The following is a 21,448-nucleotide window of genomic DNA, read 5'->3' on the forward strand; positions in this document are numbered from 1 at the left end:
TTTACCGTCACGTGCTAATCAGCGAACTGTCACGAATTGGCGGCTCATTAAATAGAATGTAATCGGGTCTGGGTTTTATTTGTACCCTTTTTTATATGGAATATAGGTGAACTAAAATATATAATCCCGAGTGTTCTACTAGTTTTAAATATTTTATGATTGGCTGTAAAATATACAATTGATTAATGTTAGACTTCGTAATACTTTTCAATAGGTAACAGTTACTAACTGTCACTTTTTTTTTATATATTATTGTGGTGACTAATCTTAGAGAGTGTGTAAAAAAAGAGTGCATTATTTAATATAAAAGTTACTTAAGAAACTCGTGCTATTCGTTAAGAGTGACTTTAATCTTGCTGTTAAATCTTTTCCGATTAACAGCTACTGTCAAGACGACGAGAAAGCTTGCGCTTTACAGCACAATTAAGTAATACATAGGCTTTACAGCACCATTCTTTGCATACCAGCATTCTGTTGGGGTTTATCGTTCGGTTAAATTAGAGTGGGAAGTTTGCAAAATTTTCGATTTCAAACATTTCATAAATATTTTGGTAATATCATTACCTAAGTTACTTTCTTAAAGCCTTTCTTCCAACTTTTTCACTAGCGACGCGAAACTTTTTAGCATGTTATGACACTAACCGTTGGACTTGTGGCTTGAAACTTTAACAGAAACAGTGCCTCCTGTGAATGATCAAACCAAACAGCAATCTTACATAAATTCAAGTAAATAATTGAAAGAATTTCGGTTAAAAAATACAGAAAATTCTCGTATTTCTACTAAATACAAAAAGCTAATGATGCAATGATCATTGGGCCCTCCCAAGTATCTCTTACGGCGACTATATGTACTTATATTCGATTTTGGCTCTCAATTATTATCGCAGATAATACGTTCGATTACGGGGTAAGTAGCTCGAACCCGTTGCCAGAAACAAAGTCACCAAAAACGAAAAAAAAAAACCTGGCCATAATTAATATTAACTCATAAAGAACCTGCTACCTGCCCGACTGTCTGTCTGCGACTGACGTCATCACAACAAAGCACGGCGCCGTCTAATGCTAATTATCCTCTAAAAACGCCAAACAGCTGGGCTGTCGCCGATTGATACAATACTGTGAAATGCCAGAAAGAAACACTATAATAGACCCAAGGAGCACGTGTTTGCTTTACGCTTTTCAACTAACCAATTTTTCACCAGAAATGAAAACGAAACCAAACAGATTATATAAGCAAGAATATACAGTATGTATTATATACGAGAGGTACGATTCCCCGTTTGAAAATGGAAGTCGCCCTACTTGGTCTGGTCAATTGACAATTTTCAAGCCAAAGATTTTAATGACTGCTGCGTGTGAGTTAAATTTTATACATATATCTCTATCACTCTTTTTATATATTTATTTATATATAGAAAGAACGACACGCGCCAAACGTCATTAAAGAAAAAAATAAAGAAGCACTTCAATTTCAATTTCAATTTCAATTATTATTCTAGCGAAATAACGCACTCATCAAAGTCGGAAGGTCTATAACACACGCTTTATTTCGCTTTATTTTGCTTTATTCGCTTTATTCGCTTTATTTCGCTTTATTTCGCTATCCAAATTGTTTCGAAATCGGCTGTAGACAATCTGCATTATCTTCGGGACTTAAGTGGCCTACAAATTGGCCGCTGTCCCCCCTGTAACCCACTACTCCTCCTCCATTATGTATTTTTTTATTATTGCATTTTTTATTTTTATTTCCATTTTGCTTGGCCCTTCACTTAAGCCAACTGTCTGACTTTTTCTGTTTTTTTTTTTTTGCATATTTTTTGTATTTTTATAATAAAACTTGGCTAGTATAGAAAATACTCTTATATTTTGAAAGTTTTTAAGAAATGTGTTTCGTTGTTTTTAAGAAAATTAAATAATAAGCAAAATATAAGCGGAAAATATCCTTTAAAAAGAAAAAATATATTAAAAAGAACTTGTTTTGGAAATTCTATATATCCTTAACAAAAATTAAAAACAAATATATATATTAAAAATTTATATATTTTTAGAAAAGGTTTAAAAAATGATTTCTTTGTTTTTTTTTTTTGCACTTGTTAGATTTTATAGAGTAACCAAGTCTCTCTCTTATTATTTTATTTATTAACTATTACTAATTGTTTTCAAATATATTTCGTTTTTTTGGTTTTTGATTTTGTAAAACTTTTGAGTTATATTTTGTATTGTTATTTCTGTCAAACACATTTTTCACTTGCTCCTTTTGCTTTTATTTGTTTTTCTTTTTTAATTTTTTTATAGATTTTAAAGGATCTGCGAGATCTGCACTCTCTGGTTACACTCACAAAAAATTATAGGTCGCCGCCACAGCTCCGGTTATCCTTAAACCTGAACTCGAAATCGAAATCGAAATCGAAGTCGAATTTGAACTCGAAACTCGAAACTCGAACTCGAAACGAACTGGCCAAGTGGCTGTCTCAGAGCCTCGCAGTACAATGCCAAGAAACTGCGACAACGTGCGAATTTTAAACGAAAAGCACTTTCTAGCTAATTGGAGTGATTAGTGGCAGGCGTCGCTGCCGCTGCCTCAGTCGGCGTTTGGGCCGAAGATATATTGTGGGCAAGGTTATCGCCTGGACGGAGCTAACTGTAAATAATCGGAAAGAGATAGAGCTAAGAGAGTCAGAGCCGTATTTTCCTCCTCCTTATTTTTTATGGTTTTTTTTTGCATTTATTTATATTTATTTGTACGTTTTTTTTTCTTTAGTACTTTTTTTTTTTGTTAACTCATTTTGGCCAGATTTGATTTCGGTGATAACCGAGGAGCAACGGCAGCTGTACGACGCGCGCTTTTCAAATCTTCAGTTGATAGCTGACAATAGGGGCGTGTGGCAGGATACAGGAGCGGTTCAGGGGGGTGCTACCAACCTTAAGAATGTATTTTTTTTATTTTTTAATTAATAAAGTAAAAAAATAGGCAAAATTCTTTAACCATTCAAGGTTTTATTAGTCAATATTAAAGCTCCTATCAGTGATATTTGTCTTCTGATCTTGATTAAGGCTCACCAGGCTTGTGGCAGGATCTAGGAGCTGTTTAGTCGTATCCCATTCCCATCCATTAAAGCTCTATTCATTGATAAATGCTTCCCGATCTGCGTTCAGGGAACTGAAAGCCCTGTGTGTGCCGCTCCTGGTCGATAATAGGAGCGTGTGGCAGGATACAGGAGCGGTTCAGGTTAGGATAAGCCATTACAATGAATTATCTTATTTCTTAATTATTAAAATATAATAATAGGTTAACTTCTTGAACAATTAATCAAAGATTAATGATTAAATTTATGCTGTAGTCCAAATGCTTCTTGATCCGAGTTCGAGAACCGCTCCTGGTCTCGACAATGGGGGGCTCTTCACCTGTCGAAAGGAGTGAGGGGCTGCGATAAGATTATGGTACCTCCAACAACATATACAATGGCTATTTATTGTCTCTATATGGACGCGGCTATTGCCGGACCATAAATTCTAATTAATAAACGCGCACGGGCCGAAGCGAAGGGCAGCGGTGGGTGTGGTGGGTGGATGGGCTCATCCTATCGCGGCCAGAATGGTGTAGAAGGAGGAGGAAGAACTGGTACCGGTAGCCATTCTTTTACTGCTAAAGCTATCGCGCTTATTAGCGCGTGATTATGTGGACTGTGATTCAGATTTCGATTTTCGATTTCGATTTCGCGGGGATCGTAAATTTTTCGGCCAAAAAGAGTGATTCGATCGCGCGGAAAACTCTGGAATTAGGTACTTTTTTTTCTCTTTCCCTTTGTCTTTCGGGGGTTGGGTTTATTTATTTTTATTACTACTAATGCAAAACACATTTTCCAAGGAAGTTTTGGCTGTACAGATAGCACAAAGCACAAGTGTCTATGACTAAATGTCGTGATCGTGAAGGGGGATATAGTATTAACAATTTTGGCCACTCGAGAATCGAGACAGGCGCTAATGAAGAATGACGGATGAAATTGGCCAAGGAGGATATGGCTATATCAGGGTACACAAAGAGAAATAAGCAGGGAGAATTAATTAGGGAAATTACAAGAGCAAAGTAATGAAAGGAATTAGGAATATAAAACAAGAAATGTCTAAAGCTTTAGTTAATTTATAGTATTATTTTAAGTTATTATATATGTTCATAAACAAAAATCTTACAAAGACGGCTCTAAAAATACCCAAGTCGGAATTCTGTGACTTTCTAAGGCTAATAAATTCTAATAAATTCAGAAAAAATAAAAAAACCAATTTAAAAAAGTTAAAGAAGCCTTAATGAATGTTATTATTTTCAGTTTTTGTCGTGTTCTTAAAATTCCCAAGTCCAAATTCTGTGATACTTTAATATGTAGAAAGTTAGAAAAATGTTAAAAGTCCGTTTGGTTAGGAGTTTTTTTGTGAGGAAACACCTAACAAACTGCACAAAAAAGCTAGTTTTTCTCAGATTACTTTTCCAAGAGATTTATTTATTTCTCTGCCTGTAGCCAAGCACTCTTGCAGCCATATATATATATATATATGTATACCATAACGATTAGTTGCCAAAAAATCCATAAGGCAAAGGCATTAACTCCGCTCACTTACAATAATATAAAGCCGCGCAGCAGTTGTGTCAATAAAAGTATGATGCCCCAGCCGAAGGGTATCGCACTTGAAGCGGGCTCAATCATATATATATATGTATATATATATATTCGAGATGGCTGCTATAAAGCCTCAATACGGATCTGGCCCGAAGGGAGGAGGAGCAAAGACATATTTGCTATTTGGCTGACCCAGTTTTCAAGCCAAACTATGAACATAAAAATAAAAACAGACACGAAAGAAACACGAGAGGCAAAAAACAATACACTTTGATTGGCATTGGGTGAGTGAGTGAGCATTTGAATAAAGAGCCTGATGTGAAGTGGATTTTAAAGAATTATAGGCTAACGAAGGCCCTAAGTCTCTCTCTGAACCATCACTCTCCCTAATCCCTAAATAATTCCCCCCCCCCGAATAACATTTCCCCATTCCTGTATCAATACTAATAGATCGTTTAAAATCAATTAATCTTCGATTCGGTGTGTTGTACCTAAGCCCTAAAGCCATGAGAGAGGCAATCGACACAAGTCAATGGCTGATTGATAGAGACTGACAGCTTATCACCCATAAAAAAGGTGACTACAACAATGGAAGTCCCATAGCGGAATCGAATCGGAATCGAAGGCTAAACCCTGGACACTATATATATATATATATTGATAAACCGAGAGACATAAACAGGAAAGGCGGCGGACAAAGGGAAAACAGAAAAAAAAAAACTAAGGTAAATGAATCATTACGCACTCACTCACTTGCCGAGGGAAATAAATTATTCCAAAATTTGTGGTGATCTTGAGACCTGTTACCAAGTCAAATGGGTCAAAATCAATAACCAGCCATGAAGTGGCCCCAAAAAAATAGCAGTCACTGTCTATTCTCGGGCTCCTCGGGGAATTTCTATCATTTAATTAAAGATTCGTTTTGCCTACGAATTCCGATAATCAGGTTTTTATTGCCAGAAATTTCACAAAAATATGGTTATATTTTTTTTTGTTTGTTGCTGTATTTTTTGCTGGTCACGTGAATGAATAAAAAACCAAAAAAACGACTGGTCTTGTACCTTATTCCAGGTGCTTAAACAAATATGAGCATATATACCTTTTTTGTGGCCATTCGTGCCGCCTATTTATAGCCAATATTTTTAGCTGCTGATTTCATTGCATATAATATAGTATATTATACATATATGTATGAGTGCCTGATACTGGCCACTTGATGCGAAATATTTTAATTAAAGTAACAACACTAATCGCTTAAGTGATCGGCCAGCGACAAATTGTCTAAGGGGGATTTGACGATAGCGGCGCACATGTCGTATACGCGATTTATTTCAGGATTATTTCGATTTGTTTTAAAGGTGAAATTCCAACAGAGATTAGGCTTTAATACAATACGAGATCTTTCTACAGGAAATTGAAATTGATTGATTAGTGAAAATTATAGTTTTATAAGGTACAATAACAATATTGGGGGTAATAATATAAAAAAAAAAATATTATAAAAGTTCATGTAACAAATTTTATAACTTTCAACTACTCTAAAGTATAAATAATATAATATAAATCAAGTATAAACCATATATATTTCGACTAAAGACCAGTCTCTTTTGGTTATATGACCCATAAATGATATAATACTCGGCTGTTTATTGTTATTAACAATTACTGGGACTTTGTTTATAATTTAAATTAAGAAAATATTAAACAAATTTTATAAGAGGTTATGTATGAAATTGTGTATTAAATTTTTCAATTGTTTAAAGTATAACAAAGAGTTACAAGAGCTTCTGTTTAAAATTGCCAAATTTTTAATTTAAGTATTGTATTACTTTGTCTCTCAGCCTCTTTTGCTTATATTACCAATATATTTCTTTGCTTGAAATAATGCTCGCCTCTACTATATAGATAATAAGCAAGTGGAAACTCCAAAAAATAACAAAAATAACAAAAAAGAAAAACGCCTCGAAAATGGTTTCGCTTTGTTGGCTGTCGGCCGAGTTGATTGAACTGGCCAACTGGCAATTGTGCGACAATTATTTAATAACAATACGCCGCGGCATACACAGTCTCAATATCCATGTGTGTGTGTGTGTGTTTATTTTCGATATAATTAAAATCTTGTGGCGTTTTAATTGTGACCGAATGTCAACGAGATCGCCATATAATAAATAAGTACTATATTTGCCGACACAGAGTCAGTAATAGGTTTTTGAAGATTTTGATAGCTTGAATATATAAAGATATCGACTAATAACAGTTAATCCAAAGAAAAAGTCTAAAAGAAAAAGACAATACGTAGTAATAGTAAAAAATAAACTAGAATAGAATACTCCCAGGTAAAATCACAGTGAAATTAACACGCAACTGTGCACACAATAATCGTATTAATAACAATGATTTTTGAAACCGGAGATCCAGGCACAGACATTACTATATATAAACCTCATATAGTATGTTATATATGGGCATTATATTGCTTTTGATATTATTATATACAATATATACTCTCCCTCTCTTGGGAGTCCGTCAATTTCCGCCCCGAGTCGAGTGAGTTCGCGTGATTTGGCCGGCCATAAAGCGATATATTGGTATAACCAGGCTGTAATCGGCCCGGTCGTATATTAGGCATCTATATATATACTATATATACATATATACATGTCGTCTCGTAATCCCCTTCGGCCGGCTGTGTGTGTGGGAGCCCAGAAATCACGGCCTAATCAAATTTAAATTGATTGATTTCGCTGCCGGCCGTAAAGATTATGCCAAAAGCTACCGCACGCTGCTATAAATCGATTGATTTCTATCGCCGTCGGTTCGCTTTAGCGATATGAGGCGGTTATACAATGTATAATATAGTATACATATATACCATTTTTACGGTTAAGTCATAAAGTTATATAGCAATTAAAAGCACAAGAGGAAGTCAGTGCATGGAAATTCCGGCACTTGAAGGGATTACAAAATGCAAAAGGAGAAAGTGAAAGGTTCTAGAAGGGAAAAAATCGATAGTTTTTTTGGGTCTTTAAAGGATTTTTATCGAATGGGTTCGGAATAAAAGAAGTTATATATTTGTTTTTATAAAGCCACTTTAAAATATTTTACATTTTAAAAATATATATTTGTTCATTTTATATTCAAGTTAAAAGAATATTTATAACATTTTTAATTTAGTTTATTTTTGTATAATTTAATCTTTCATTATTTATTTAATATATTTATTTATAATTTAATATATTTCATATAAAAAAGAAAAGACAATGATCATCAAAGCTAAAACCCATGTAGAAATAATTAAACCTAGAAGAAAACATAATTTTTTTTTAAATTAATTCCCCTCCTCCAGCCAAAATCACGCATACGCACGGTTGGCTAGCAAAATATTGCTCATACGCCACGGCAGCCACAGTGCATTTGTATATATAAAAATATATACAGACATTTTGTTTTTTTGCACATCTTGGCCAACTGCTTCCCACAACGAGCAACAAAAAAAAAACATACAGAAACCCAACAAATAATAGCGTAATACAGCACAAAACTAAACTAAAAATGGCCAAGACCGAGACCTTCGTTCGCGATTAGAATGCAATTAGTAGCAAAAAAAAAAACAAAAAAAGTTCAGAAAAAAGTGCCAACATTGAGCTTCATTTTCATTTTCATTCTCAGTTTTCAGTTTTCAACTTTTTGCTCAATTCCAATTGAATTTTTTCCCGTGGCCGCTACAGATTCGTTTTCAGTTAGTTGTTTACGCTGCTGGCCTGGCTTTATTTATTATTACTTTTTTTTATCTGTCATAATAACTTCCGCTTCAGCAGCGTCAACTATAAAACTATAAATTTCTGTTTCTGCTGCTGCTGCTGTTGTCTCTTTATGAGCCTAAGAATAATTACCAGGCACAGACACACTTGTAGTTATTTCTTTGCTTAACCCACATTGTTTGGGTTCTATTCTTTTTTTTTGGACAGAATTTTAGCGTGAAAAGATTATGGCCTCCGCCGCCGCATTGGGATAACACACACAAGAGTTCCAAGACAGCTAAAAATTAGGTAGAAATATGCCCTGTCACCTGTCTTTTATTTTGCCAAAAAAAAAATAATTGTACAAATAAATCAAAGATCCGCTTCTGCAGCCGCTTGTATCTAAAGTGTTTGCTCAGCCTGCGGCTTAAACACAATTTTTGTATTTTTCTGCGTCGTAAAAATTGATGGGAAAGGCCCCAAAAAAGAAATATATACATACAAACATATATCTAACGATCTGGATAGGGAGCTAATGGGGCATAATGAACGTGTTATATAATCGGGGCAGCACATCAAAGTTCAATGTTTGCCATTGAGACGCTACTACCAGGCACTATCATATCACCCGCTGCTGCTGGTTGTGAGATATTATGGAATACGAATGCGAATACGAAATCTTATCTGTTAGATGCTCTCTAGGAATGGGAATGGGAATGGGAATCGGATTCGGATTCATCAGCCACGCTACGTGGCTACCTCTGCCGGTCATATGGTGTCCGCTTATCGGGTAGGGAGCTGGTAATTATTTGGCTATAAATAACAATAAAAACCTGATCATAAAACTGGCAGCAGTGCCTTATCTTTTAGCGATGATGATCACTGCCTAGTCAGCTACTACCGCATTTTTTAAAAGTTGTAACTCTCTAGTCTGCATTTGATATATGTTTCTTCTCTTTTTTCTTTATTTTTTTGGGTGAAAGCCAGATCCAGCTCTCATTGCCAGCTACTTAGTGGAAAGTTTTGACTCCGGTTTACAAGTATATAAATATAGTATATATTATATATGATGATGATGTGCCTTGAAACTCCGATTCTAAAGGTTACAAGCATGTTAATTTCATTCACAAAAGAAACTCAACAGAAAAAAATTAGAGACATGCATACATAAAGATATATATGTATATATATATAAATGTCGGTCTATACGCCACTGGTGTGTATCGATGTAAACAAGTTTTAGCTTTATTTTTCTGTATTATTTTCGCCTCGGATTATGGGCTGCCGTTTTCGTTGGCTTATGCAATATGGGAGTTGGATTTAATCAATTGTTTTGTTGCGACATTTAATAAGGTATTACTTTTAAGCTAAGAAGTAAGTGTTTAAATGAAGAGTAAGTCAGAGGATAATGTTTAGAATTTATAGAAAAACTTGAGAGTAAGTCATGATTATAAGGTTAGAATTTAATGTAAAAACTAGCAGCATTTCTAATGATTAAATTAAGTATTTAATTTTTAAATAAAGGTAAACTAAGTCAAGTTAAGAATTTAATGTAGAAATTAAGATAATAAAGCCTAGAATTTTTGGAAAAATGTTTAGGTATGTCAAGAATTACGTTGGGAATTTAATGCGTTTAGAATTTACTGTAAAAATTATTAGAAATTAGAGGGAATTTAATGTAGAAATTAGGCGAAACTAGGGTATAAGTTTTAAATTTTAAGTTAAAATAAAGTAAAGTTAAAATAAAATAAAATTTGCAGTTAAAATGAATAGTTATTCAAGCAATTTTTAATATTAATAATATTATTATTAATAATTTATGTTTTAAAATAAGTAAAAGTATTTAATATTTTATATTCTACGGAAATTCTATAATTTGGCAGTAATTATATATTTTTATGTGAGATTAAACATTGCTTTATTTAGGTTACATTAATTTGTATATATAGTAAATTTATGAAAATAAATCTAACCTAAGCTGATTTTTTTTTTAAATATTTTTAAATAAATATTTAACCGTAATTAAGCATTTATTGTAATACAAAAGTGTTTCTTTTAAGCTCATACACCCTACGCTTTGCCTTGTGCTTATTTTTCAAAACAAAAAAAAAGTTGTATTATCATTAAGAAGAATTATCATTAGGTGAATGGCAGAATAGGACATTAAATAAATATTAAATGGAACCATAAATTACTTCACCCGACACAGACAGTTGGCTAATCAGTCTTACCAAGTTCTGGGTAAAATCACCAACTAATGCTTCCAGAGAATTCTATATTCAGAGCACGATTATCAAGCTATATCTGGTGTTTATGTCTACCACTATTTTATCCACTGGCTGGCATCAAGTGTGACTTTTGGCTCTGCTTTTCTGCGAAATGCAAATCGAATGACTGACTAATGACACCTTGCTCCGTGTGTGTGTGTTTTTTTGTGTTCCAATTCAAAATTGAGTGATTTCCGATCGCTGATCGTGACGACAATCGTTTTTTTTTTGGGCGAGGCTGTTTGTGTGTTGTTGCCAACTTTAATGAAGCGATAATACGATACCAGCCAAGGAAAGACAGACGCTCCAGTTGGGAGCTGCTTTTGGCTTTTGCTGCTAATTTGCCAGGCTGAAAATACAGACAGACAAAGGCCTAGGAGTATTTGGCCAGTGTATTAGCACACACGGACGAGGGTGTAAATATTTGCGGGTCTATTTGGCACTGGCCGTGCCAAGGAGGCACAACATGTGCACTTGGGCACACGGTGCGTATGAGTAATAAAGTCAAGATGCTGTCTTTTGCCGCCGCCAGCCGTCATTTATGAAGAAGCGGAGCGAACAAATTGCTATGTAAACGATCGCAAAACGATATCAACATGAGATATATACATATAGGAGCTATATGCAAGACAGACAGACAGACAGACGGACGGACAGACAGGTAGCTAAATTATTATCAGCATTTGCAGTTGTTTCGCTGTTTTTTCAACGTCAACAGGCTTTCCAAAATGAATGTATATATAAAATATTTAAAAAAGAGATATATATGTATTATAAAATAATACAATATACCATTAAGCGAAAGTTTTCACCTGTCTGGGCTTAGCCAGAAACAAAAGAAAACCGATATATCACAATCTATATCTATATGGCTGTGCACACCAATGAATTCAGATTTTTTTTTGTTTCTGATCAAGTCAAGTGGTGTCTATAATTTATCGCTTTCTCAGCTATATTCCTGATTGATTAATGGACACGTCTAGCCGGACATGCTAGTCATAAGATCTAGAACAGTTAAGCCCATAATTCGGGCATTTGTTTTCATCTATTTTTAATGGTGTTTACTGTGTCTCGATACCGTCAGTGTTTGGTTTAAATTTATTGCCATGTTATGTAGTCCAGATATATGGCCAAGTTCCTGATCAAAAGGCTCTGATCATAATAAATTTATTGACTGTCTTTTTCCTAAGTTAAGTTATTTCATTATTTGAATAATTTCTTATTTTACTTAAAAGCTGGTTGTAACAATTGCTGCCTTTAAAGAATTTTGTAACAATTGTTTACACAAAATATTTACTGATTGCATTGCAGGGGGAAGGTGGAAAATATGCATAAAATTCATAGAATTCCCATTGAAGCCGACTGTTATTCAGTTATATAATTAGCTAAATTTATAGTTTAATTGAGCAACAGATTTTAATTGCCAGCAAAGCGTTGAAATAATTGCTCGAATATATACCTATTTTTCGGGTTAGATAATCTCAGGGGAGGGGAGTTGAGTTGTTAGGCTTAATAATTAATTAAATAAAGCTGTGCTAATACCCAGCGTGTTCTAATACCCGTTGTTACCGTTAAAACATTTTCCACAGCTAAGTATTGTGCGACTTTTTGTGCCATAAATATTTCATAATGAAAAAAAAAAAAAATACAAAAAACGGAGCTTGTTTCTGATTTGTATCTGAATCTGCGGATGTATCTATCGGCTATATCTGTATCTGTATCTGTATGTTTGCCTGTGTTTGCTGACTTTTTGCGGAAGTGCATTGATTTTCCACTCAAGTGGGCACTTGACTTGCCGCTATCGTCATGAATTGATTTTCTCACCTTTATTTACTTAACTTTTGTTTCTCTGTTAGCTCACTCTGCGCTTGAAAAATGTTAATTAGTTTTTTTTTGCCCCTCGGCAAGCACTTTTAATTAGAACTTTAGTATTAGTGGCAGTTGTTTTTTGCTGTTTCTATTTCTGCCCCTACTTCTAGGTGATTTGTTATCGTAACATTTATGCAAATTGCAATTGGAAGTGGGCAATTTGTGTGCGGATTTCCGCCTGCAACGCATCTTCAACGCGCGAAAACTCGAAACTCTGGCATGGATCCCCAGATATAGCCAGATATATGTAGCTAGTGAAAGTTTTCTATGCTGATCCCCGGGGGCGCCAGATGTGTGAGCTGCCTTTTTATAAGCCCCTTAGGAGTCGTCTCGTCTCCGATTGACAAGCTGCGCATGCGCGCCGGACGCTTAAATAACGCCCGTGTCTCCGCACTGCGCATGCCAAAAAAAAAAAATTCAACGTAGCGACGACGTACGCCCTGCGAAATCCCAAATCGGAATACTTGAAACGTATCCATCAGATACAGTCACATGGCCATATTTTGGCCCAGCTGCTGCTCTGGGTGGTTGTGGGTGTATCTGTTTAAGTGTAGGACCACCCACTGGTTTTTTTTTGTGACATAAATAGTGCAAATATCTGAATAATACTATATAACCCAGTTAAGGTGAGTTAAGAGACTTTGTTTTCTGCATAGTAAGTATTAGCTTTAAAAATGGAGCTTGACTTAAGCCATATTTAAATATTTCCTTGATTTATTTCTTGATTTCTAAACACATATTTCGAAATCTCCTTTTTATAGCTTACTTAAATCTGTCTATATCTATACATATCTTGAATTATAGAGTTTATCGTAAAAATAAGACGGTATTAACCCCATATTTGCCACGCCTACTTAGAATTACCTCATAAAATTTCCACTTTTCTGTTTTCGTAATTTTTCTGCTTTATTTTTGGTTTTTTTTTTCATTTTTTTTATTTCGAGTCCCAAGCGAAACCGCCGCCAAAGTTTATGCATTTGTTTATTTATTTATTTTTTGCCTTGAGTCGCCAGTTGGTTTTGGTTGTGAAGTCGAAAGTTTGCAAAATGATTCTCATGATTAAGAGGTTTTCTTATTTATTTCTCAACTTGAAAGTGTTTACAACACTAATTAATGGTCCTTGTGACAGCTGTGTCTTTAAAAGATCAATACCTTAATTGGTTTGCATGTAACATTTTCTATTAGCCTTTGGCTATTGGTAGAATACAATTTGTTAGCAGTTTGCAAATAATAAAAAAAAGTGTAAACTTTATAAAAAAGTTAAAAAAAAAGAAAAGCAATTGTTGATCATAGATATGTGAAGGGTTCTAAGAGTTCCCTTATTTGTACTACTTTAAGTTCACTCATTTTTGTTGTCATCTCTTAAACCATCTTTTTTAAATATATAACTTTTATATAAACTATTTTTACGTTCTTCCTTAATAATTTTCAAAAGGACTTTTAGAACTCTGCCTCGATTCCCGTTACATATTTAACCGTTTTAATAGTAAAGGCGTGTAGCCTCTAACACTTACCGTTAAAGCTCCTATACGTGAGCCTGAGCCACACACGAATCCGAACTTTGTATATGTGTGCGCCGCCGGATTGTATGTTTGTGTGTAAGAGCGTTTTTTTGTGGGAAAGCCCAAAACAGGATGCGCCGCTTTGCCGCTTAGCGAAAATCCACTTCCGTCTTTTAATGCGTTTCTGCCGTTTCTGTTTGTGTTGTGTGAGCGCGTTTTTTTGTATTTTTTATTTCGTAAATTATGATATTTGTTGTTGGTTTTTCAAATTTTATTTCGACAATTTAATGTAATTGTCAGCGCAAAAAAAAAAGAAGAGAAACAGTTCTTGATTTGTTTTCAATAAAAGCAGGAAGCGCGGGTCAAATTCACGGCGGGGGCGAATGATTTACATTTCCGTTGGAAAACAAAAAATTTTAGAAGAGCCGAAAAAAAAAAAATATAATGGAAACCAGGATATGTCACCAAGAAACAGTCACATTAATATTTAGGGACTCTTCCTCCGATGCCGGTATTTTGTTTGGAACTTTCTTATCAGGTTCGGTTTTCGCGAATTTTATGGTTTTTGCGGATTTTGCAGTCTCTTGGAAAATTGTTGTGTTGTTTCGAGTTTTTCAGTTTTCGGAGCGGAAAAAAGCACGACCAACTCGAAAACGCACTAAAACGGTATTAAAAGCCGAGACTAAAATTAACTTTGCAAGTAATTTACGATGCGACCCGAGGTCGCCGAAGTCGCTGCCGAAGTGACTGAGCCGAAGCCGAAGTCGCGGCCGAAGCGCTTGCCGAGGAGTTGCGAGAGCCGAAGTCGCAGTCGCGCGAGAGCAGAGTTCACTTCACTTTGGCTTTGCTTGTTGTTTTTGTTGCTGCTGCTGCTGCTGCTGCGGGAGTCACAGTTGCAGTTGCTGTTGTTGTTGTTGTTGTTGTGAAGATGCGATACGAGATAATAAAAAAAATCAGCTGCTCGTTATCGCTCTCAGGCCGTGTTTGTTGTTGTTGTTTTTGGCGTATTAGCGCTTTTTTTTTCGTAGGGGCTGCTGGCGCTGGCTAAACGTTGATCGCTGGCCGTTCGCTTTGGGAATGATGTTGGCTTAAAGCCGACCGCTACGTAATATACGCTCAGATCCTGTTTGCATGCCGTCGGCGTCGCAGTCGCCGTCGGCGCCGGCATAGGCGCTGGCAGCAAAAGAGCGGCGGAAAAGAGAGCGCGGGCGCACGGATCACGAGCTTTTTTTTCGGTTGTTTGCTTTTGGCTGTTTCTTCTGCCCAGCTTGGAGGTGCTTGCCGTGTTCGTGTGTGTGTGTGTGTGTGTGAGTGTGTGTTTGCAGCGCAGCATCGCACTGTGGGCTCAAATGAGCACGAAGTGAGCACTATTTGCTTGAGAATTCGTTAACTTAGACAAATTACTTGGGTAAATATTAAGAAAGGAAAGTATTAAAGCAAATTGTGTTTATCTTGTTTTTCTAAAGCAAATAATTATGCATACAATATAAATACGATGTTGATATAAGATAATATTTAAAGGTGAAATATTCCCTAACAGTTTGTTATTATTATTACCGCTGAATGTCATTTTATCCTAAAAAATAACTTATATCGTTTATCTTATTTAACTTAGGGAAACTAGTGAGATGGATATGTATTTGATTTATTTTCATACAGTATCAGGTTTAGGATTTGAATCATTTAAACATGACTAAAAATGATCCTCTACTAATTTCCATGGCTAAAGGTTTTAAACAAGCATTATAATCTATACCAGGAATATACATATGTATAACAAACCCACTTATAAATATGGGGCCTTGCCTAATAATACATATTTTCTGGTTATCTTTATGGTCTGGCAACGAGTTAATCGATCAGTGGCTTACTATTAAAGTGGAGTTTATACATTTAGCTCCACTGTATCTCAGTCGATGGCGCAGCATCGCCGTCTGTAAGTTCGCCCCCGCGTATGAATCTGAATCGGCTTCGAACGTGTTCGCCGCGGGTTGCGGCTCGATCATCGGTGGGATTCACACGCCAGCCAATCGCTTTAAGCGGCGCTTTTCAACTTTCATTAGAAATTATCGGATGCCGACGCCACGCCCACTTTTGTGGAGTGCTCCTGTGTGTGAGTTTGTGTTTGTGTGTGTCTTGAAAATTGGATTTAACGGCACCGATATCGCCACTTCCTCTCTTCCCCCATCCTCTCGCCATGCAAATTTTTATATACATCTTTTTTTTTAGCACATCTTAATTCAATAATTGCCGATAATTGCCGTTAATGGAAGAGATGAGACAACAATTGGCGCAACGCCATTGATAAATCGAGGGATATGTGGAATATGGGGAAAAATGAAATGTAAGTGTATGTGGAATACTGGAATATGGGAAGTGGGGTATGGTGTGGAATATGGAATCCGGGATGTGTGGAATAAAGGATATAAAAAGTTGCATAATAATTTCATTATTTAAGTCCCATGTTATATAATTAACCATTTAATAAAGTAATTAAAAGGATAATGAGATAGGGATAAGGCAACTGGAATGTAGGTTAAGGAAAACGAGATAAGAAACTGGGAATATGGTAAAAAGGATAAGGAACCCTAAAAACGAAACAGAAAAAATTATAATATCATCCATTTCGTATAGAATGGATTAATTGAGGGCTAGGACAATATGAAATGTGGAATAAGAAGCAAATTAAATAAAGTGAAACATAGAAAATGGGATGGGATGAAAGGTTAAACAGATTATTAGGGTAAAAAACAAAAACCATTCACAGAATCCTGAGTCAGACGGAATATGCAATCAAAGATAAAGGTCCTGAGAGATAAGGAAAATAAGAAAATATATAAAGCAGGCAATAGGGCAAGCATTAGGAAGTGTCATCGCCATATGCCACCCGTGCGGCTACGTAATATTAAAACCTGAGATACTGATAATAGAGCCCAGAAATCGGAGCGTTGCAACTCTCATCACTTTTTGTATGTATGTCACTGCCAGGGGAGTGCGTCAATTGTTTAATGCAAAACAACAAACAAACAGATCGGCAAACAAAACAAAAGCCACCGATATATATCCCATAAACCTACCTCCCCCATATACATATATACATATGTACATACTTACGCCTTATAACCATATCCCATGGCAATTGAGCGAATATACAAAAGTCAGACGAGCCATCAAGCAATTTTTTTTTTATCGTTTCATTTTTAATTTATTAATTATTTATTTGTTTGCTTAAACGAACGACGTTGTCGTTTATTGTTGTCTCAATTTCGGATCGGTTTTCGTTATTCGGCTTTCGGTTTTCGCTTTTCGTCATCTCGCCCTGACGTCACAAGAGCATCATATATATGTCTATATATACATATTCTATATGGATAAGCAGATGCGAGCACAAAGTGCGAATCTCGAAGCATATCCGCAATGTTTTGGCCTTCTTCGTTAGCCAGAATCTGCTTGAAATTCGGTCTATAGAACGTTTTTTTTTTTGCTTTGGCTTTTGGGTTCATTTCTGGTTGCCTGCTTAAGCTGAAAGTCTAGATACTTACTTATTCTGTTGTGTAAATAAGCCTAAATGAGCTGTTCAGCGATATCAGAGGTTCGTTAAACTCAATTTCAAGGTCGTCTAATAACCCATATCGTGATGAAAAACTCTTAAAAATATCATTTATACTATGATATTTAATGTTGGTTAAGTTAAAAGAAAGTCAGTTAAGGATTATAAGTATAATTTCTTGTAAATCTCTTACAAGATCTAAAGAGTCTGAAGCTGAAAAGACTTTTCACTGCGTAATTGATCCTAATGGAATAATACTACAAAAACTGCAGGCCTGCTTTTAACTTGAAGGCGGACCAACAACAAACATATCAATCTTGTGTGCGTATCATGGGTGTACATACATACATATATGTATATAGTAAAGAGATCCAAAGATCTTTGGGGGAAATGGTTGGGCTCGACTCGATCGTGTCCCTCGTTGAATTGTCAATTTATTTATTAGACACATTTCACATTTCAATTAAATACCCCAACCACAATCTGCACTGATCTGCCCCAAGCTGACTCTGTTAAGATCGCCTGCGTGCTATACTATATATATGTTATATAGCGTAGACTGATTCATTTGGCCTCCTGAATGCGTCACCCGGATGCATGTATGTGAGATCTTTACTTCATAATGGGTTATGCAATTACAGCGTAGACACCACATGATAGCTGTAACTACGTACGTACGAAGGGGCGCTAATTGGAGGCGCGACACGTGCAAATATCTATACTAGATTCTATATATTCTCATTAATCAAATCTGTATGAAATTGCATAACCTCCCCCGCCTAATGGCAATGACAAGAAAAACCCCAAAAAAAAAAAACAAAGACGAAATCCTCACCAGTCATCACAAGATACTTAACTCTTTTCAGCCTCTTATGGCTGGTGGCTGACTAACGCGAAAGATAAACCCGCTGGCCAAGATAAGATAGACAGACGAACTTTACCGACTGGAACTCGGTTTATGGAAGAATTATTTAAATGTACGCCCAATGGAATGTATGTTTATTTCGGAATGTAAACTAGTTCTGCAGGTCTGAAAGAAGTATCAATATTTCAGATCCTAAAAAGATAGATACAAAGATCTAGAAATGTTGAGATACATACATTTTTATTTAACTTTATGCCAACTATATGGATGTTTAAAATTATTACATTTTAAAAAAGATATTTTCATATTTTTAGATACAAGTCTAGAGTTCTATAAATTTTAAGAAAAAATGTTATTCTTGATATTACAATTTCATTTAAAGGAAGAAAGCATATCATTTACCAATAAAAGACCTAGAACTTGATTCTCAAACTAACCTAATTACCATTTAAATAATTTTATGCCAGTGCAGAGAGCCCCTCTGACTAAGCCAAAGGAAATCTGTGAGCCCTGTGTGAGATCTGCTTAATCGGGGGGATCTTTTCGGTGCGATAAGAGTGCGTTAGAATCGTTTGGCTCTTCTCCGCGCTTCACTGTTTGCACTTGTGTGTTTGGCTTTAGCAAATTGCAAATCACTTTATGGGCTTCACATGAACCATAAATCTATTGCCGCGAAAAGCGACAAAAAACTCGCGTCAGGGATATGCGTGGCACCCATATGGGTCACTCAGACTGCGGATGAATATACGGGTGTACTGTTTGCTTTGTCGCCCCCTGGCTACCGCACTTGAATTTAAGTCTTTGATAACCTCCTCAAGTTCACTGCCTTGTATCGTCATAATCATAATCATTTCATCATCTGCTGCAACACACATTCGATTCGATTCGTCTCTCGTCTCATTCATTCATTTATTAATTCAATCAATTAATAATGGCTAAGAACAATTAACACTTGGCCAACCACTCACACAGCTGCAGCGAGTAGACCGCTCTGCGCCGGACCCAATTGGTTTGCAGCCGCCGCGATCCAGCGATCCACCGAACAAACTCCCAAGTGTCATGTCTGCGCCCCTCCATTCGAGCGAATCTCTGGTCTGTTTCAATGGCTCCAGTTTCAGGGATCTGGGGTTTCAGTGGGTGTAATTTTCTATATCTTATATCAAGTGTTTTTTTTTCCTAAATTTAATTAATTTTTTATAGATTAACCTTATTAGTATTCTATTTGGGTTTCTGGTTTAAAAATACTTTAACTTTAAATCCATTTTAGGGGGTTTATTTTGAAAACAAATATTTAAAATTATAAATACCTATATTTTTCTCTTAGGAAAGATTTAAAAGGAATCAATAATTGTAGTTATTATTTATTTATTTATCTATTAAGAAAAAAAATAGTTTTCTTACTAGATAAATATATAAAATAAATTTTAAAAAATCTAGCCTTAGAATAAACACTTAAACAAATTATAAATAAATGTTAAGGCAAGTTAAAGAGTAATAACTAAAATAAATATGACAAGTTTAAGAATAAAAATGGAAAAAAATTTTTCAGTTCATTTAAAATAAACCTTAGAAACCCCAAAAATTCCTTTTAAAAACCTTTAAAAAACATACCTTAAATGGTAAGTACTTAAGAACTTAAATTATAATCAAAACGAGTGAATCATTATTTATTAACGCTATCTTTACATTGGAGTGGGGTACTTTAGTTCGAGATTTAACGATTGATACCATATTCTAATTAATTTTTGTTTATGAGTGTCAAGTAAAACCCCCCAAAAGAACCATAATTATAAAAAGCAAATATCATTATTAAATGACAGATTTTTTAAAATTATAAAATAGCATAAAATAACTCTTATTCTTAAGCTTAAACATAAACAAATATTGATTCTTTGCTTGATACTTCTGAGACTGGAGACTTTTGCCATACCAAAACCCCATATAATATGTACATATATATAAAATATAGTGCCAACAATGCCCAACCCAGGAGAGAAACCCAAGCGAAACCCACTGGAAGCCACGATTGCGAGCCAAGAAGTCCACGAGACGCAACGGTAAATGGGTCTAGTTAGATCGGAGGCCCGACCGATCGACCGATCGGTTCGGAATGAAACGGATCAGAATGGTTAAGTACGGATCGAGGTGGCTTAGCGGTACGGAACGGTCGCTTTGAATCATTAGCCAGCCGTGGAGCAGCCATCAATCTTCCAATTGTCTTTGTCCACAGTCAGCACGGTCTGGCTTAGCGCCGATTCGAAGCGAAAACGAGCCACACGAAACTACATAGTGGGGGGAAAGGCCCGATATTGATAGTTGAAAAATACTAGATACTCTTGCGGAAAATGGGTTGGGAAAAATCGTTTAATAAGATGTGGATAATAAGATAATACATGAAGGAAAGGTCTGCTAAAAGCAGCCAAAGAAAATGTGAGAAAAATCTGGGAAAATTGATTTTTTTAACAGGAACTAGATTGCGTAAATAAAAGATATTCTTGGGAGTTATATGTCTTGAATTAAATGCTTAGTTATTGAAGAATGGGACAGGGTTTATAGTATAAATGTAAAATATATTTAAAAAGTTAATAAAGTATTTATTTACTGCAACCCTTTCTCGAGCAAAGCTGTCCAAAAGTCCTGCCTCATGTCTAATTTACATAGAAAGTTTAAGCCAAGTTTAAAATGAAATAGATATTTTTATAACTAGTTTTAAATATAAAAAATATGTTGGCTATATTTATTTTAATATTTCAATATAAGTCAATATATGTAGCATTTAATTTAGTAATTATTTACCAAATATCTTCTTGAAACTGACCTCTTCCAGCAAATGCTCAATATGTTCAACAAAGCATTAGTCAAGTCTCATTTAAATAGTCTATATCTAGACACTTTTAAAGTTAAAAAGATAGTTTCATAAGTATTTTTGAAATATTTAATATATTAAAATTATCTTATAAACTAATTTCTAGCTAAGTTTCTTATATACTTTCACTTTAATCTTAAGTGCAATCTAAGAAAATACAGACAAGCGGAAGAACC

General features: G+C 35.2%; 1 protein-coding gene across 2 annotated transcripts in view; it reads right to left on the bottom strand.

Moving 5' to 3' along the window:
* The window catches only part of LOC108076950 (UNC93-like protein), a 25,383-nt gene extending 10,326 nt beyond the window's left edge, over positions 1 to 15,057 (bottom strand). The window contains exon 1 of one of the 2 annotated variants that reach the window (XM_017170011.3): positions 14,004 to 15,057. The gene's annotated coding sequence lies outside the window, so the exon portion shown is untranslated. Of the gene's footprint in view, positions 1 to 2,339; positions 2,478 to 14,003 lie in introns of those variants that run through there. The other variant, XM_017170003.3, reaches the window with a different exon arrangement.
* Positions 15,058 to 21,448: the final 6,391 nt, after the last annotated feature.

The sequence above is a fragment of the Drosophila kikkawai genome, chromosome X (genome assembly GCF_030179895.1).
Source record: "Drosophila kikkawai strain 14028-0561.14 chromosome X, DkikHiC1v2, whole genome shotgun sequence".
NCBI classification, from domain to species: domain Eukaryota; kingdom Metazoa; phylum Arthropoda; class Insecta; order Diptera; family Drosophilidae; genus Drosophila; species Drosophila kikkawai.